The sequence below is a fragment of the Uranotaenia lowii genome, chromosome 3, assembly GCF_029784155.1.
Source record: "Uranotaenia lowii strain MFRU-FL chromosome 3, ASM2978415v1, whole genome shotgun sequence".
Classification (NCBI taxonomy): domain Eukaryota; kingdom Metazoa; phylum Arthropoda; class Insecta; order Diptera; family Culicidae; genus Uranotaenia; species Uranotaenia lowii.
Window position 1 is genome coordinate 154683766 of NC_073693.1, and position 19976 is coordinate 154703741.

General features: G+C 36.1%; 1 protein-coding gene across 11 annotated transcripts in view; it reads right to left on the reverse strand.

Moving 5' to 3' along the window:
- Positions 1–5943: 5943 nt before the first annotated feature.
- The window catches only part of LOC129755262 (CUGBP Elav-like family member 4), a 568631-nt gene continuing 554598 nt past the window's right edge, over positions 5944–19976 (reverse strand). For all 11 annotated transcript variants that reach the window (XM_055751654.1, XM_055751665.1, XM_055751659.1 and 8 more), the window contains one exon: positions 5944–19914. The gene's annotated coding sequence lies outside the window, so the exon portion shown is untranslated. The remainder of the gene's footprint in view (positions 19915–19976) is intronic.

Consider the following 19976-nt stretch of genomic DNA (forward strand, 5'->3'; position numbering starts at 1 on the left):
TTCACTTTCATTTGTAGATGATCGATTACGCATGCTTCGTGCAACTTTCCATAAGGTACTCAAGGATGTTTCCCTTGATAAACCACCCACAAAATTTCTCCAATACGCCTTTTTCTTCCCTTTGATCAATTTTTTGAACTGATTTTCAAGGGAAACGTATGATTCAAAAAGGACAAGGGTTCCATGTTTTCGAAAATCTTTGAATGCTTTTGATTTGTCCTTATAAAGCTTGGAACACTGCTGGTCCCACCATGGATTTGGGGGCCTTCGAAGAACAGTTGAATCTGGGATGGGTTTTGTTTGGGCGCAAAGTGCACTTTCATGGATCAAACGTGAAAGGAAGTGATACTCTTCCAAAGGAGGTAAAACATTCATAGAATCAATGGCATCTGTTATTTCGTCCGAGTACTTTTTCCAGTCGATGTGTCTTGTAAGGTCATATGCCATATTTGTTGAATTTGAAGTGCTGGCCCCATTGGTGATTGTAATTTTGATTGGCAAGTGATCACTACCATTGGGATCAGGGATTACCTTCCACTGGCAATCCAATGATAGTGAATTTGAGCAGAGTGAGAGGTCAATTGCACTTGGTCTTGCAGGAGGTTTAGGTACTCGTGTTTTTTCACCCGTGTTCAAAATTGTTAAATTGAAACTGTCACAAATGTCATAAATAAGAGTAGAACGACAATCGTCAGTTTGTTCTCCCCAGACAGTTCCATGTGAATTGAAGTCACCCAGGATCAACCTTGGCTCAGGAAGCACTGAGCACAGGTCCTCTAGGTGATTTCGATCCACTGCAACTCTATGAGGCCAGTACAAACTGACAACGCATAAGTCCTTACCTCTTATAGTTGTATGACATGCAACAGCTTCAATTCCTCCTGATAAAGGGAGGTGGATTCTATAAAAGGAGTGGCGCTTATTGATCCCCAAAAGCACCCCTCCATAAGAATCGTTGCGATCCAGACGGATGATGTTAAAATCGTGGAAGGAGATGTTTGATTCAGAAGAAAGCCATGTTTCAGAAAGGGCAAAAATATCGCAACTAGTTTCATGAAGAAGAAATTTGAACGGATCCAGTTTAGGGATAATACTACGACAATTCCACTGTAACACAGTGATATCTCCGACCTCTCGGCGTAAATTAGCCATCGAGAGAGATAAACACTGAAATGAGGGGCCAAGTTTGCATCAATTGCTTCAAAAATGTCTTTAATACAGGAAGCATTGTTGTTACAATGCTTCTGATGGATTCAGAAACGTTGAAAAACGAAAACATTCCATTTAGAATGTCAGCCAACTTAAACAATCCCGGCTGGGAAGTGGATTCTGACAAAACTGCATTTTTCATGGGGGCCTTTGAGGTCCCTGCTGGAGTTGGATTATTCTGTGGTGAAAATATCGTGCGGAATCCAGGAGGATTTAGTTTTTGTTGTTCTGCAGCATTCGGCTTTTTAGGGACACTGATTGGAGGGCTCATTGTAGGGATTTTCTTGGGTATTTTGGGTGTCTTGGGAGTTTTTTTAGCACGTTTCCGGGAGTTCGCAACGAAAACAAAAGGGTTCTCCTCGTCAGTCGCCTCTTCGTTGTCAACTGGCAACACAGAAAAGATGTTACTCGAATGAGGTTGGGCCAGTGGAGAAGCGCTCTTTAAGATAGAGGCATAAGAACGTCTCGATCGTTCTTTTAAAGAGCGCTTCTGTTTATCCCAGCAACTCTTGAATGCCTCGCACGAAGAGATTTCATGGGGTGAGCCCCCGCAATAGACACATTTCTGCTCTATTGCTGAGCATGCTCCAGCCCCATGATTCTCCCCGCATTGGGGACAGCGTGGCTTATTGCAACAGTGCGACGCTGTGTGCCCCAATTTGATGCAATTTTGACAATGCATGGGTCGAGGCACGAAGAGTCGCACAGGAAGCCTTAAAACTCCGTCAATCAAGACGTAGTGAGGGAGGGCGGTACCCGCGAAGGTCACACGAAATGAAGCTGAAGGCGAGTACTTTGTAACTCCATTTACGACGTTGGCAGTATTGAGTTGACGGCAATCCACGATTTCGACAGAAGTCGAATCGAGGCTCTTGAACTTACCAACGCCGTTGGATTTAACGTATTTCGCGTCCAGACTCATTTCTGTGATCACGCCCTCAATCTCTACGTCTCGAGACGGGATGTAAACGTGATACTCTAAATTCAGAAAATTGCTGGCTACAATCTCGTTAGCAGCTTTCGAGTTACCCACAACAACGCGCAGCTTGTTTGCACGCAATTTTGTAACACTGGTTACAGAGGTCCACCTCGCCAGATCTTTGGTGATCTGTACCACATTGAGAGGCTTGCCGTTCTTTTTGGGCCGGATAAAAACCACCCAAGATCCAGAAGAAGATGAACCTTCCGCATATTTTCGGAGCCGGGTTGTTCTACTCTCAACTGATGATGAGGAATTACTGTCCGTCTGAGAAATGTGAGCATTTGAGGGACCAGCAGCATCTGGATCCTCCAGATGCTCCTCATTCTCGTAGGTCATATTCTCATCATTATCAGTTGAGGGGTTTAACCCCCCGCCTTCGTTCATATTTTTTCAACGGAGACACTAATGTCTCCGTTTTAAAAATATGAGCGAAGCACTTAATTGTTAAAATATTAAAAAGGGAAAAAAGATAGAGTAGAAACAGAGAAAAAATAAAAGAAATTACAAACTTGTTTGATTTTTTCGTTCTTCACGACTATTCGGCCAATTTCCAAGTCGTATATATGGTCCAGTGTCTAACGATGGCTCCAACCACGTGGTCTTCCTTCGTTGATTGAAGATGGCTGCCACGAATCTCAACGAGCGGGACAACCAGACTAATGAAGATTATCAGGCCGTTTGTCAAACAATGACGACGACCTTCACCCGCCTGGTAGGGGAAACACTTCCAGAGGGGGCCACTTCACTTTCACGGGGAACAACTGCAGGCAGAAAAAAACTGCTGGCCTCCAGCACTCGAAAGGCCAAGTTTCGGGAAAGTCCTTTACTTTGCTAGCGAGGGCACTTTTCTGCTTCGGTAGCTAGCAGGAATTTGATTGTCTTCTGTGTCACCATACGGCAAAAAAAACACCGGATTGAACCACTGTACTAATGATTAACAACTCAGAAATGAGGAACTCAACCTTAGCGTGTAATTGGTTGGCTTGCGAGAGAAACGTCAAATCGTAGCTTTTTTTGGGGTCATCATTAAACCATAATAAAACTATGAATTGACTCACGCCATGTTGGTTGCAAAATCGAAGGGCACAAAATGACGCCATGTTGATGGATTCACAATGCAAGCATTGGAAAATATTTATTCATGCCTTTTTCCATCAATTCCATCATGATTGACCATCAGATTTGACGAGGCGCATTTATTTTAAGATACTATTTCATATACATTTTACCTAAAATCTTGAATGGCAGTAGAAAAGAAGCTCAATATATGGTTAAAACATTGGTTTTTTTAGCTATTAATTTTACCAGATCATATCGGAATAATGCAATCATCATTCATCAACCATTATGGTTGCTGGAAAAAAAAAACCGAGAACTGACAGAACCGAAAAAAACAAAAATTTCTAACATGTTTAATAATAGCTTTTTAAAAGCTTTGGTGACCAACATTGATGACCAACAATTATATGTCTTGATGACGTTTCTAGGGTAGGGCCAAATAGCCTGATTTTGGCTTTATTAGAGTCCAGGTGATGTTATAGAATGCGCTTTAGCTTTTTATGAAGATTACTGCGATAGTCCAAACGATATTTTGCTGACCATAATAAAGCTAAAATTGTTACTTGGGTATTGTCGAAAATCTTGTCTGAAACTTATCAGAATTGAGTCTGAGTCTCAAAATAAGCTTGCGTCAGAATTTTTGTCTGAATATTGTCAGAAAGCTGGTCTGAAATATTGTCAGAAATTAAGTCAGAAGAGATCTTGTCAGAAATCGAGTCTGAACTCAAATCGTCTGAAACATTGTCAGATATTAAGCCTGTGTCAGAAACAACGTGTCAGTTTAAGGACTTGTCTGTAGGTACAAGTCTGAATTCATCAAAATTTTGAAGCCTGTGTCAGATTACAAAAAGTGTTGCAATGTCGAGAAGTACGCTGAAAGATTTGCAAAAACGTGAGCGGCAGTTATATGTGATTTTTTATGGTACTGATAGATTCATCCAAACCTATCAGATTGATAGTGATCGGTGCCAGTTAAGCTCAAGGTTGCAAGTGATTGATACGGTGTACAGTGAATTTTTTGAAGTACGTAGCAAGATTGAAATGTTGCTGGACGAAGTGTCCGAAAAAGAGCAAAAAGATGCTGATAGCGAAGTCAAAGGGGAGATTGCAAAACAGCGTGAAGAAGAGAACGACAAAATTCTGCAGCAGTTTGATGACCGATATTTTGCAATTCGAGGTGACCTCCTTAGACTTCAAGGCGATAAGGATGCCTTAGGGGTAAACACAACCAGCAACAGCCAAAGTCAGTCTGCGTCAGGGAATACGTCCAGAGTGAAGCTGCCCGAGATTCGTTTGCCGTCCTTCAGCGGAACAATCAGAGAATGGGGTACGTTTAGAGACTCTTTCCGTAGTCTCATTCACGACAACGAACATCTGACGAAAATGGACAAGTTCACGTACCTCCATTCCTCTTTGCAAGGTATCGAGCTGTCAGAGGCAAACTACGACGTCGCCTGGAAAGCAACCTCCTTCAAAAAAGGCCGTCTTCAAATTGGATTTAATTTGAACTAGAAGTTCTCATAATAAGCTTCCAAAACGTATATCAGCCTCTTCGATCAAATAGTGGCTAAGCCTTAAAAAGGTTGGTGCTTAGCTGTACAACGATTGGCAAACCACGCTATCAAGGTTTAAAGTGGAAATTTTAACAACCCAGGTGATAAACGGGAATAACTAGAGGTTGCGCCAACTTCCCCGAGACAAATGAACAATAGGGGAGAGGCGGGCTATATGCGCATATTAAAGAAAACACTCATTTTCTCCCATATTCCGATAGATAGGAGCCTGAAAACTATATGCACATGAGCGGACATCTGTTTTCTATACGTAAGAGCAATTTTTCTGTTAAAATCTCTTACAGTTTTTGTGAAAATAATTTTATAATAAAAGAAGTCAAAATAGCCGATTTCCGAAACCGGCGGGCTAAATGCGCATATTTATGTTTTAAGCTATATTTAATTTACACTCGCAATATTTTGAAATTATTTAATTGAAAATGGTAGAAACGGATGTTAGGTATACGTCAAGGCTGAAATTTTGGTGAAATTTTTTACATCACTAGTTCTTTTGCATGAAACATAGTTAAGTATGCCATATGGCCATATTTCATGGTAATATTTTGTTCATATTGTATTTTTATCGGATCAGTAAGAAGTTCTTCTTTTTTCGCTGTAAGATCGTGATTTGAGCGTAGATTTAATGTTTAAATGATAGAAAGTAAAAAATTTATAAGAATAATCTATTTTTCTTGATATAGGCATTTAACCTGCCTTGATATGGGCATTCAGAACCTGTCTCGTATTCCAATATCTTATCATCTACAACTCCAAAAGCTTCAATTTGTTGAATTTCCGATTTCCAGATGAATAAGAAAGAAAAACCATTGAAATTTTTGTTCACAGAATCTGAACGCACGATAATTAAAGTTCAATATATTATAACAAAACTGACAAAGATCTTGTTTGAATTTTTAAATTTTTTCGACTGTATATAACAATTTAATTTTTTCATGGCATGTGTTAAAAGCGTATTACCTTCAAACTGCACTGATTAGATATGATGAATCTCTAGCCATATCGTCAATCGGCTGTATGCGCATATTACCTAACATGCGCATTTAGGAACACTTCCCCCTACATACGTGCTGTTCGAAGGTTTTTCTCAATATTTTGCCCGAATAAAAAAAACGACCGCCATAAAAGTGTATTTTTAACTTTATTTTGTTATTTTCTTTTTGTTATAAAGTTAATAATATGTTTTCTTCATATATAATAATATATTTGATCTTTGGCGCGACCGATTCAACCGTCCCGAAGCCAAGAAGAATCAACCTTTCATCGTTTCTCGTGAATGTTATCGTAACCGATTCTCATTTTTTTTTCTTTTTAAATGCTGATATAACGCTAGTTGTTTTATAAGTTGTTTTTTTTTGTTCATCTCTAGTCCAAGAGTGCATTTTGCTTCCTTTATAATGGTTTTGCATTCCTATCTTTGCTTAATACACAGTTCGCACTACTCTACAATGGCAATCAACTTCTCTACTAGGCTTGGCATTTTATAAATACTCTAGTTTTTTTTCTCGTTTGAAAAATTAAACATTTGAAACTGGCTTATGGGTAAAACCTTTTCCTGTATTCGGTAATATTTTTTTTCTTTTATTATATATATTTATTAATTATTTTAAGTATAAATTGCAATTATTCCATAGCAAAAACGAAATTTCTTTTTCTTTGTTCATTTAGCGCCACAGCTGATCACTACTAATGGTAAAATGCAACGATTTCCGCGTCCGTTATAGTAAAGGTTATCCGTATCCGTACGTATGCAAACATGCGCAAAGGTCTGCCTCAGTAGGTCCGGATTCGTACCGGTTGATTCGGTCGGGCGCCACTATACAAAATTATTCATTTATTTCTCATTATTCCTCTGTATCGCGCATTTTTTTCTTCCTTGTAGTTTTAATAATAATTGCAATAGAACCGTAATAATAATAATCAATAAGTTTAATAATTCATTAATAAAATTAGTTAATTTTGCGTTTGTTCTGCGTTTGTTTTCCTTTCTAATAATAATTGATAATAAGTAATCATTTTTCTTCGCCCCTTTGTCCATTAAAATGGAAAAGTGTTTTTTGTGTTTTTTTTTTCATCCACCATTCCTTTTTTATAATAATTTTAACTTTTTCCTTACTTTCACTTCTATTTGTTCTTCTTTTTTAACTAAACAAGTTGGTTTTGGCATTTTATTCAATTTTTTTGTTCATGCTTTTTCGGGCTTCTAGCATTTCCGTTCAGCATTGGGCTTTTTTTTCGTTTACTTTTATGTGTATGTGGTTGTGTTGATTTTGTAGCTTAAATATGTTCTCTCTGTTATTCGATTGTTAGCTGTTTTTGTGTGTCTGTGTGAGTGTTTTTTTTTCGTGTTCTAATAGTAGTTCATTCTCATCCGCTGCTACGGCTTCGTTCTCTAGCTCGCAATAAGTTTTTTTTTTGGTTTTTTTAATGTGTACGTTACTCTCCTCCGTTTTCCTCCGTGCTCTTCTTTTCATTTTTTTTACTAATAAGAATGTAAGTCTCTAAATCGGTTCGGATGCCGTCGCGAAATGCCTCGTGGAGGACACGTGTCGCCTGATGTGGATTGTAAGGTGGTGGTCGTGTGTGGTTCTTTGTAGTGGTTGGGGTGGTATGGGTGTGTGTGTGCGTGTGTGACTGTTGTGTTTCACACTAGGCTTTGTGCTCCTTGGCAAGCGATCGACCCCGACCAAATGTAGTATCAATATTCCTGTTTTATCGCATTTTAGTTAAATTTTAATTTAATTGATGACAAAAGTTGATAGATATAATTTTCTTAAATAATAATTATTGTATATTTTTTAGTGTGTGTTCTTTTTTTCTCTTTATTTTTTTTCTTTCTTGTGTATAAAGTGTGGTCAATTATAGGTTTTGTTCAATAGTTGTATTTTCTTAACCTTTGTTACTCCGTACAGAGGAGTATGATTTGTATTTGAAACAAATGTTCAAGTTCAATGACAGCTGGAAATGAAGCAATGCAGATTTAGACTATTTTCTTACGCGAAACTGGATTCACTACTTGTGAGTTATATTTGTTTTAATAATGATAATAATAATGATGCTGAACTTTTACTGTTTGTGTTTCCCTAAAAGCCATTTTTCACAAGGGAAAGCCACTGTGGTTATTTCTAGCAAAGTTCTCATCCTTTTTTGTTTAATGTATGTAATCTTTATAAGTCTGTTTCTGCAGTTAATTGATTGGTTAGTATGCTTCTGTATGAAATTGTTTGTCCCTCAAATATGTTCTAGCGATTTGTAGCTTGTTTCAATAGTTGTTATTTTAAGTTATGGACGTGTATTTGGTGGTGTAATTAACCTGTCGAAACGAATTGTTGGAAGGGATCAACGATTTCAAGAGGGAGAAACCAGCAGTAGCAGCGCAGAGCCACAAACCCCTCAACTTTTTGTCTGAACAGACGAACTCTCTTTCTTGCTCCGAGTTATTCTCTCTCGCTACCCTTTAAGAACGGAGCTTGGCTTCCACTCGGATTTGCTCTCTCTTGAACTGTGTTTGCTTTCTCGCGCTCTCGTGAGCATTCAACTGGAAGATGGGAACAGTAGATAGGCTCTTCTAGTTTCTCGCTCTGTACGATTAGGGTAAAAGAGAACTATTTCGCCAGCGCGTATCTGCTGGCATGGGTTTGGTGGGTTTCGAGTTAGCTGAATGTGGGTTGGTGGTGTATGTGTGGAATATTTCTGGTGTATGGACAATGTACGGGTTTGCATTTTGTGCTAGTGTAAGTGAACTTTTTATTTGTTTTTTTTTTATTACTTTGGCGTGATATTACGACTTTCGAACGAGTACGTATAAAATTTTCCTAAAAATAATAATAATGAACGTTAGCTGATTTTTCACTATCATGGTTACTTTTTAAAAGTTTACTTTAGATTTTGCCTGATATGATTTTTGAATATACTTCTTTTTTCTCCATCCTTTCATACTCCAAAGTCCGGCATTTCGCGCTTCGTTTTCCGCTTGGCTGAATAAGTTCATTTGCGTACAATTTCACTGAAATTACCTATTCTCAAGGACTCTCCATGGCTACTAAGTACTTTTTTCTCGTACGATCTCAAAATTGATGATTTACGAATGTTCGTGGCTTCAGCGTTCAAATAATAGCTCAATTTAAACTAGTTCCAGTATTTCTTTATTTCATTTTTATGATTAATCTAATACTGTTGTACTTAAAATTTAGATCATAGTTCTTTTTACATTTGTTTTCTTAATTTGTTAATATAAATAATTTTACCTTTTATAAATATATATATACTTTATGTACTATGCTTATTTTCTTTCGCTTTCGCCTTATTTTTTGTTATCTCCCAAATAAATTCATATTTTATTATTTACCATTTCCTCTTTTGTTCTCTTTTTTTATCAAGTATATTATAGAGCTGAAAAATTGTGTTCATGCATGTCGGCTTTCGAGGAAATACAATCAAATTGGTTTCAACCGAAAACTAGCGTACCGAATCGCCTTTGGTAGGAGGTTAGAAGTCAAGAAACCGGGAATGATTTCGTGGAGGAGGATGCTAACTGACAGATGTTGGGTAGGGTTACCGTGGATCCAAAAGGGCGAAGCAAAAGAAAAAAGAAGCGTGTTACCGAATCTCGAAATTTCGCTTTCTCCTTTCCTCACTTTTCTATCAAGAGAGGTTTGCCGATGTTCCAAATTTATCGATGGCTTCATATACTTTCAAGAACAACAAAGAAAAACGGTGGATTCAACTTCGGATTGTGGAGCTTTGCTACTTCTCGTCGGACTGTCTCTGTTTGTTTTTTGGTTTTGTTAAATAATTTAGTTTTGTTGGAAAAAGGGCGTATTGCCCCTATCCTCAAATATTTATCTTAGTTTGTTACACAACAAACGTGTGCAAGTATGTAAGTTCAATTCTTTCAATCATCATCGTTTAAACTGCATTTGTATGTGTTATGTTTCCCATTGAATAAGTTATTTTGTTTGTTTTGTTTCTTAGAGAAAATTCTTTGATTGAAACCATTCAAATGGTCGAATAGAAGGGCATGATTACGCTTATGTTTGTTTTGTTTCGGCTTTTGTTTACTGGCTGTGGAGTTTTTGTTTTTGCATGTGAGCTTGAGTTTTCCGTGTTTGCAAATGCTCTTTTGCTGATGGAGAAATTTTTCACCACTCGTTTTGGATCGGCGTTTGGCTAATGCATTCCCTAGTCCTAAACACAGCTTTTCTTCTTCTCTCTGCGGACCGACTCAACTTCTCCCGATTTTCTTCGCTGCTGGCAGCTCTGGTGATCGTGCTTACTCCTTCCACAATCTTTCCTCTCCTCAACCTTCTTCATATTCTGTTGTAAGTCATGCCGTTCGGCATTCTCTTATGATGCATATACATTTTAAGGCTTCATTTCAATTTTTAATTATCTTTTTTTTTTGTTTTGTTATTATAATACGATATTGTCGCAATAATTAAAGTTTTTTCCTCCGTGTAGGTTTGAATAAAACTGACTGACTTGACTGCATTTGTGTGGCTTTGTGCTGCATTTCAGTTTTTCTTGTTTTGTAGTTTCCTGACAGCTGTAAGAGTTTTTGACAAAGATTAACTTAAAACCTCATGTCACACGGCGGATTTCTGGAATTTGAAAATTTTGATTTTGAAAGGCAAAAAACCAAAATGTTTAGCTGAAAATCAATTTCAAACTTTCGAAACACTGAATTCTATGAATAAAAAATCAAATGACTGCCTTCCAAGAAAATTCCAATTGAAAAGTAAGGAAATTGAAACTCAAAACTTAGAAATCATGAGTTTCGATTTCTACAAATTAAAGTTTCTAAAATCAGATTTCAATTTCAAATACAGTTTTACCAAATGAATCTGGAATCTAGATTTAGATTTACATATCAAATTCCATCATTAATTGATTGATGATCTGAATCAATATTTGGTAACAGATATCAACAACAGAAACTGCAATTCCAAAAAATTATATCATTGGCATATTTAGGCATTTTGAAACACAAATTCCGGCTCGAAAACTTTATTCGGTTGAGTACGAGATGCGATTCTACAAATTTCAAATTCCATATACCGCCTTTTGTAACTTTTTGTTTAGTTCTACTGTTAGGTTTTAAATTTTCTTTCGGTATGTTTTTTTTTTATTAATTTTCAGAATGAATGCTGTTTTACTGCTCAATTTGCGGCTTCTCCCTTGTTTTTTTTACTGCTAAATATAATATATGAAGCGTTAAATATCGCATAATGTACAGGACTTATCCTGGTATTCTTTCTCAATAGGTTTTTTTTTTACCCCGCTAATGCGTCAGCGCCTGGGTTGTGTGTGTGAGAGTTTGCATATCTTTTTTTTCTCTTTGTTTTGGTTTGTTAGTTTTTAGTTACCTTCAATTACTTACTTGTGTAAATCTAGTATATTTTTTCATAATGTATAGTTTGCAATCTGATTTGCGGTTGGTTTTTTTTGTTTCCTCTAAGTTGGTTTTTGTTCAATAATTTTCTTTAATAGTTATGTTGTATTTTTTTATTAGTTCTAAAATCGGTAATAGGTAAAAATGCGAAAAAATCGTGCATATATAACGGTATTTTTTGTTTCATTTTTTGTTTTGTTTCACTATAAGTCAATTACTAACGCGAAAGAGATGGCCGAGCAAAATTTAGTGAAAAGGGTTTTTTTTCTTTTACTTGCGCTCGAGTTTTCTGCGCATTCCTTTTCTTGTTTTTTTTCTCTTTTGAATGTGTGTGAATGTGATAGAGATAGTGGTTGAGGTCAGTGCTTTGCTTCTAGAGGGGTTAAACTATTAGATTTTTTTTTTCATAATTTTTTCTCTGAACAAGGAAGGGTGAGGCATTGCGGAAGAAATAAAACAAGAAGAGAGGCTGGTCGATACTGAAAAAATTGAAGGTTCAAAGGGGTTTGTGTGAGAGTGTGAAGATGACGACGCTCTTTAAATATGTTCTAATAAATCGTAGTACGAGTTTTGGTTTTTTCTTATCCCTTCTTCGCCTTTGTGTTAGTCAATATGATAGTATTCTGTTTAATTAATAAATTCTTCATTTGTTATTGTTTACACTTTTTTGTTCTTTTTTTTTTTGAATATGGTTACTATTTATCAATTTGTTTAGATTTTCTTAGCTTAGTTCATTCATATCACAAAACAGAACTTTTTCGAGTGCCTCCAGTTTGTCAAACAAATGTTTTTTCTCTCTTTCTTGCAAAAAAGAAAAAATGGCTGCTGGTATCTCCTAATAAATCCCTCGCTGCTTACGTTCATTCTTCATAGTGTTTTTTTTTTGTTATTCCGATTTTTCTCAATAATAATAGTAATAATAATAATAGTTTTTCGTCAATCAACATGTTATTTTTTCTCTTTAATTGCAAGAAATACCCTGTATCCTATGTTTTATACATTTTTCTTTTATATAATATATTTCTTTACTTCACTTGCAAGAGCATCCTACTGGCTACAATTTAGTATCTTAATAGGTTGATTAACGTGCTTCCTCGTTTTTTTTTCTTTGTGTGTATGAATGTTTTCGGTGTATGTATGTGTGTATGCATGAGAGTATTGGTTCAAGCTATGACCAGATGTGTTGTTGTATTGGTGCTAAAGGGGTTCTCAACTGAAAGATTGGATAACTCATCGATGAAGTAGTTCGAGAGCAATCGTTAAAAAAAACGAAGTGTACAAGTACTGCTTAGAAGATGTTTTTTATAGAAGAAAATACAGTTTTCCGAAGTTTATTTTTACTCGAATCATATTTTTGTGAAGATTATGCGAAAGCTTTTAAAAAGGAGCTTAAAAAGTTCGTTCAGATTTTCCAAAAAGAAACCATGCATAGCAACTGTTAAAACGCAGGTCTCAGTGGTGGAATAGAGTTATTTTTATTTCGTCAGTCTAGTCATTACATAACTACACAATTCATTAGCGATTGCTATAGTCGCACTCTCCACTTATCATATTCCCTATCCGGGAAAGTACTCATTTCTGAATGAGTCATTCGATAAATCTACTCATTCTTATCTGCCAACACTGCAGTGTTACTGTTAACCACAGTTTGAGTAGGTTTTCTTTACAGTGTGATGATGTAAACATTTGTGCGGCGTTTATCATCATCACCTGTCATCAGCAATCATCAATCCATTGTTCTCAATTGCGATTGGAATCAAAGCGTGCGGAACCAAAACAAACTGTTTTGATTCTGCTGATACCTTTTTAAGAAGGATGATTCTATTCGCGTCTTTGAATGTTCAATGCTTATCTAGAACAGTTGACCGTGCAAACCTTCATCGGATGATTTCTCCAATCAAACGGAAACAATTGGTACGTTAGCTTAGTGGTGTTAGTGATAGCGATAGGTTGGATTTTAACTAGAATTCGTGTTGATGTGTACATGTGGTGTGTGAAAGTGTGTGGTGTATGTTTTCACTAAATTATGGATGATAACTAGGTGGATCAGTTTCCTTTTTTTTTGTTTCTTCCCACGAGTTTTAAAGATAGATAGACCTCGGGCGGCTTTCCAGCAGCCCGCAGTTGGATTGATAGATTCAACGCAAAACTAAGCCTCGACAGCTTGAGCCTTAAGTAGATAGTGGAACAGAAGATAGATAAGAATCAACGCAAGTAGTAGATAGAGATTAGTAGTTTCATTTCATCGTTTTTTTTTTGTTTCGTTTTCAAGTAGTTGTTGTTGTGGTTCAATTTCGCTAGCTAGGAAGTTGTTTTTTTTTGGTTCACTAGTCTATTTTGGATGGATGGTTGGTGGCGGCGCTCGGAAATGATCGAATCTCAATAGTTTGGTATTGTTTATGGAACGGAAATCAAGCTGACACTAAGCACTAATACCCTATAGATTACTAAGGCCTACAGTCAAAAGCCTAGTTGGTTAAAGAAAGAACCCCTAGAAGGGTGGGAAGATGATTGAAATAATTCCAAGAATGTCTGAATGTTTAGGTTGCAAACATCAACGAAACCATTTGGTAGTTTATGGGGCGAGATGGACGTGTCTTGGAATTTGCTTACTTCGAATAACCAAACTGCTCCCTAAAAAAGACACAATTTACTGGTATATGTGTCAGGTGTTTGTGTTAGTAGTTGTGGTGGTTGTTTGAGAGTTTTGTTGGTATTCCTAATAGTCGGGGACACTGTCCGGCACCCTTCAGAGATCTCGGAACTGGTAGACGGTTACTTTATTTTAATTTTAGGTTTTGGTTTCAATGATTTCTTAGCTGATAAAACTATTTTTTTTACTTTTCAAAATTTGTTCTTTTTTACTCTTTTTATTTCGGATGTGTAAGTGTTTGTCTGTATGCACTTGCTTATAAGCATTTCTAAATATATCTCAGTACGGATTTGATACGGGCATAAAAAGTTGATTTCTATATAGAGTTGTCCACTGGTTATCCCATTTGATTGGTTTTGTTTTGTTTCCATGTTTAAGATATTTTTTGCTGCTCTTCCTAACACAACAGATAAGAGGGTAAGATTGTATGTCAAAATATGAAGGTTTTCTGGCTCCCCTGCAGGAGGATAATGCTGAGCAAACTCTTAATGCGCGATCTATTTTAATTTTTCGATAATTTTGGAACTATAGTCCAGCAATTGTGGGTTTTAAACTCTGCGTACCGTTTTTTTCGGATTCCGATACAGTCCACACTCAGCGTTGTAAGTGTGTCCTTTTCAAGAAAATTAGATTTTCTACTCGTATTTGACTTTTTGTTTCAGTTCAGCGGCTAACTGAAGGTTAGAAGAGTTTTCACAATAAGCGACTAAAATAGCTGACCATTACTATCGAGCCTTTGGATTATCTACGTGTGTATAGACTAATAAAAATATTTACTACTAAATACAACTTTTGTCGTAACTTTGCGCTCTTGTTTTGGCGCAAACGTTACGAGTAATTATAATATTAATTTGGGGATGGTGGGGTTGTGGTTTGAAACCAAATTGTAGTTTAGATGTGGGTGGGCTGGGATGGCAAACAGAGGTGGGGCTGTTCTAGAGGGCGGGGTCAACGAACCTAGCTCTTCAGTTTCTGGGAGGGAGAGGATGGTTCACAGGAACAGGATTCGAGGGAAGGTCCCAAGCATGTAGAGATCAGGGTTAAACCAATCGAAAGCATGCTCGTTAAAAGGTGGGTTCACTTTCGTTGGGCTGTAGTCCTTTCTTGTTTTTTAAACTTGTTTGTTCAAAACTATATGCTACATATGCGATTTTATTTTCGTTAAGTATATCGGTGTTTTGTGTATAATAGGTATAGGTATTTTTGTTCGTTAAAATAATTTCATTTCAAACTGATATGATTCAATAATTTTTCATCCATACTACTGCCTTTCTCAAAAGTCCTAGTTCTAGGTTGAAAGGTTTTAGCATCCAATAGATATTTTTGTTAGCTGATAAATAGAAATTTACAGTATGTACAGTCATTTAAAATCGTTTGGCAATAGGGATCTCAATCAAAGGCAATGCCTCTCCCGGACCGGTGGATTCGATTCGAACGATTGACAAAAATATCCTCAAACTGCAACAAAATTCTCACCCGGTACTCACACTCGCGCACAGAAAGTGTCAGAGAAAGGCAAACATTGAAACCAAGCGACAGTTATCCATTTTTCTACAGTTTATTATCAAACACTAAAACAAACACTAATGACGGTTTCGATTGGAACAACATAATCTTATTTTTTGGGCACCACTTTAAGCCCACAAAAATCGTTGAGGTTTGAGGCAGCCAACTATAGCTTCAAGGTACTGACGTTTTACAGCGAACGTTTTCCCTCATAGAGGGTGTCTTAGCAAAAAACAAAACAGCCAACCTTGAGAGGGCAGGAACTTTGGCAACACTGACAATTACACTGAGAAAATGTTTCCTCTCATTTTTTTTCTATTTTAATCATTTCCAACTTTTTGTTACCAGTTGAAAAATGATTAAAACTCAAAAAAAAATGTTAAGCTGTAAAATTATTGCAATCAATCTCCACGCCCCCACAAGATGGCTAGTTTCATTTTGATTACAGTAACGATAAACATCGATAGTTTAGATTTTCGGGTTAAACAGTATCACACATCATGTCAGGATTTCTGTTCTCTCAACCCTGCAAGGGTGTAAACTTTTTCCAGTTGTTTCTCGTGGTGATATCACTTGATGTGACAGAAAAATTTTCACAACTCAATCTAATTAGAGGAAGAAAAACAGGAAGTCGGAACGTTTTAAAACCACATGGAGGCAAGACAAAACAAAAAAAATATATCTCACAAAGAAAACATTTAAATCACAGCCCATTTGTTTAAGGTTTCCATTGTTGATTTGTTCGTTCATTGATCATCACTTTGTGACAGGAGTGAGAGACACTGGGTGAGAGTTATGCAGTCAACAAAAAACGAATCTGGACGTTTGTGTAAGTCATTTGTGCGTTTGCAGTGCAGCAGCATCCGATGACGCTACCGGAAAATGTGCAAAAAATATTGTGATTGTGCGTTGTTTCTTTCATTCCAAAATTATCAAAATTTCTGGTTTTAATATAGTTTTTCTGTTCAATATTTCGTTTGAGATAAAAAAAAATGCACAATAATTCTATATTTTACTTGGTATGTTCACCGTAAAAAAATGTTTTGGGTAACAAAAATCCTTAAAAAAGAATTTATTGTGTTAGAACATTAGAAAATTTCCAATCAGTCAGTAGATTTGAAAAAAACATAAAAACTTTTTGCATTTCAGAATGGTTTCTGTTACTTTTGTAACATAATCTTAAACTTTCGAACAAAAAGGTATTTTACTTCAAAATCTTTGATTCTTTTATTTTCAATGGAAAAAAAACCTCTCTTAAATGCAGTGTCCAAATTTGAAGTTCAAATTCACCAATTGTTAATTTCATTCATTTTTCACGGTTCTTCACCAAAGAAATCTTGATTTTAAACTTTTAGGAGTGAGTTTCATACATTTTACAGACCATTTGTAACTAAGTGTTTAATCTTTTTCGATTCAAAACTGATTCCAAATTGCTCTTAAAAAAAAAGAAATTCCCATCGCCGAAAGAATCCACCAGTTTTTTTGTTTGTTTCAAATTTAGTGTGCAATGGGAGAGGGTTTGGCAAGATGTTCCATCCTTGATGTTCGTCGCGGACCAAGTTGATGAATTTGAAACACACGTTCTGTGAAATACGCTGCTGAAATGCGGAAAACAGAGATCGAAACAAACTTACGAAAAAAAATGCACTGCTCCTGGGGTCCTTTTCCTTAAGACGAAGAAAACCGAAACGCAAAACAAGCAAGTCTGCCATCTAGTGCCTACTAGGAGAAACTTAAAGTTTTGCCTTCGTTTGGGCGCTGGATTGTTTTATTTTGTTCTTAAGGAATTGTCCTCTGCTATAGGAACCTATTATCCGTTTTGTTGATTTGTTACTTTAGGTTGCATGTTAAATGTAGTTGTTATTCGAAGGAGTGTGATTGGAAACAACGGAAAAAATTGGGAGGAACTCTGCCTTACTTTTATACATTTTGCTACATGATGCCTAAGATTTTTCTCCTTTTTTCAGTGTTGTGGTGATAAAGTTATCGTTATTTGTCTCGCTATCAGCTACGAGGCATTTATTGTTTCGCTAATTTTTTTTTCTTCATTTGCAGTGGCATGATTTGACTTTACATTTTTTTATCTCATTTTTTGGCTTGGCTTAGCTGTAGATTCATGTCGAATGAATAAATGCTCTTTTTTCGTAATCATGGTTGTATGTGTGTGATTAATTTAGTTCTGGAATTCAAACAGGAGTTAATTTTCATATCGACAATCGAAACAAATTACTCTAGATGTGAGAACTCAAGGTTTTTTTTTTCTCAAATCCCTGCTTCTTCTATTCTTAAGACTGAGAATTATTAGAACCCAAAAGTTTAGTACTCTTAAACCTAGAATTATGCATGTTTTGCAGTAAATTCGTTCTTCTAAGAAGACTTCAACGTCAAATCAACGTGCGGATAGGGACTTGTTAAAGGTTGTATTGCACTTAATAATCACACCGTTCGGTGATTGACTAGAGGTAACCTAGAGTGGGTAACTTTATCGCACTACAAACAAGGTTGGATAAATCAAATAAATTAATACTGAAACAGGTAAAACGATGTTAGCAATCGCGGTGGTAAAAAATAAACTTTTAACTAAAAATAAATAAACAATTAAACTACATTGAAAGATAATTTAATGCTACATTTTGATTAAGAACTAATGCCCAGGCTCAAACTAAGCATTTTCGGTTGAACTTGGGACATGATTTTCTACCATCGGCCGCGTTCACTATTCTAGCCGAAAAGCGATAAAAGAGAAACTAATGCAATACTCTAATGATCCAGTGTTGATAGGAGATTTAAAATGTATGGTTACGCGTTCATTCATATCGATAAAATTACTTCTAGCTAGTATACAAAGTATGTGTTTGTGTATGTATGTGTCGCTTACGAAATTCTCCCGCACGAATTTCATTCTCTTTTTGGGGGAAACAATCCTTCACAGGCTATAGCTTTCCCGTTCAAAGGCTTAAATTCCATTTCGGCAAAGAGAATCTCTCAATTATCTAAATTTTCAATACAGTATTATTTAATGCTATCAGATATATAATTATGTTAAAAAAGAGAGAAAAAAGAGTGTGAGTTTATGTATGTGTAAGTGAAAAACTTCAATGTACTACGAGGATCAAAATGTATACATTTGATACTTCCTTTCTCGTTGCCAAAGAAAATACGATCTAAAAATTTCTCTTATACGCCTTGACCAAGCTTTAGTTAAGTTTAATTATGTTATTTTTTATGAATATTCCTTCAAATCGGGGGTGCGTTCGTCTGGTGCCACGATAGAATACAAAACAGAGGAAAAATCTACTACAAACACTCTTCGCACTTTCTCTCGCACTTTCGCAAATTTCTCTCCACAGTGTTTACTTCTCTAGTTCGATCAAGAGAACCCTAAAACCTAATAACGCTAGGAATCCGAAACTAATAGCTTTGTTTCTGTGTGTAGCCTTACAATTTACTTCCTGTTTTAATTTTTCATTTTCTTATATCTTCTTAGTATTCTTTCCCGAAATGGCACGATGAAAAATGCTCAAATAAGGAAAAAAATCTCCTCCTCAGGACGTTTTTTCCTCTTATTTATTCTTCTGTTCTGCATTGGTTAAACTCTCTAATGTATAAATATTCTTAGGTAATGTATATATATAATATATGTTGTTTTATATCTAAAAATGTACACAGTGTATGAATGGATGTTTTTTTTCTCTTTTAAACGGGAACGAAAAAACTTCTTCTCTCTCAATTCGGAAATTCTGATCTAGGCTCGTTTAACGCGCTCTCACTTAAAAAATGAGTGGATAGGATTTGATATCTCTTCAGACACTGTTTTTTTTTCTTTTGTAAGGGGAAATTTTTCATGATGAAAGTTAGCATTCCTTCTAGGAAAAGAATAACTATTAACCAATAGGAGAACTTTAAAATGTGGGCTTGTTGTTTTTGGTGGTTCTTGTGTCTGTGTGGGTGAGATGATTTAAATGTGTTCATGTATGTGTTTGAGTGTTTCTGCGATGATTGAGAAAGAGCAATACACGGAGGGCTCAGAAATCTATAGGGCTGCTGCTCACTAGTGTTGGTAAATATTTGTGTGAAAAAGTGTGTTCTTGTGTGTAGATGTCAATTGTCATATGACTAGACTTACGTTGAACTTTTCTCTTTCCTCCTACATCTTCTTCGTCTTGCTTAACTACTGCATTTATCTAATTTTTGACGTATATAAGTTTAAGTTTTCAGCAGTAGCATAGTTTATTTGTAGTGGGTGGATAACGAAGTACGTCTCGTTCTCTGTTTTTTTTTCTCTCTCTTTCTGTCAGTGCCGCTCGAGAGTTGTTCTCTCTTTGTTTTGTTCCAGGACGAGAGTATCCAAAAGTGTGACGCGCCATCCTGGTAGATGAAGGTCCGATCTCAGCGGTGTAGATTTTTTTTTAAAGAATTTTTTAACGTTTTTTTTATTTGTATATTTTTTGATTACTTTCTGCTTTCGGTTGTTTGTGTTAATTGATGATATAATTCTGTTTTTGTTTTGCCTAAGGATTAACTTCCTATTTTAAAGCTTCAGCTGCATGTTGAAGGAATAAAAAAGGAAACAGTTGAAGAAAAAATGTCATTAGTTCATCGTCT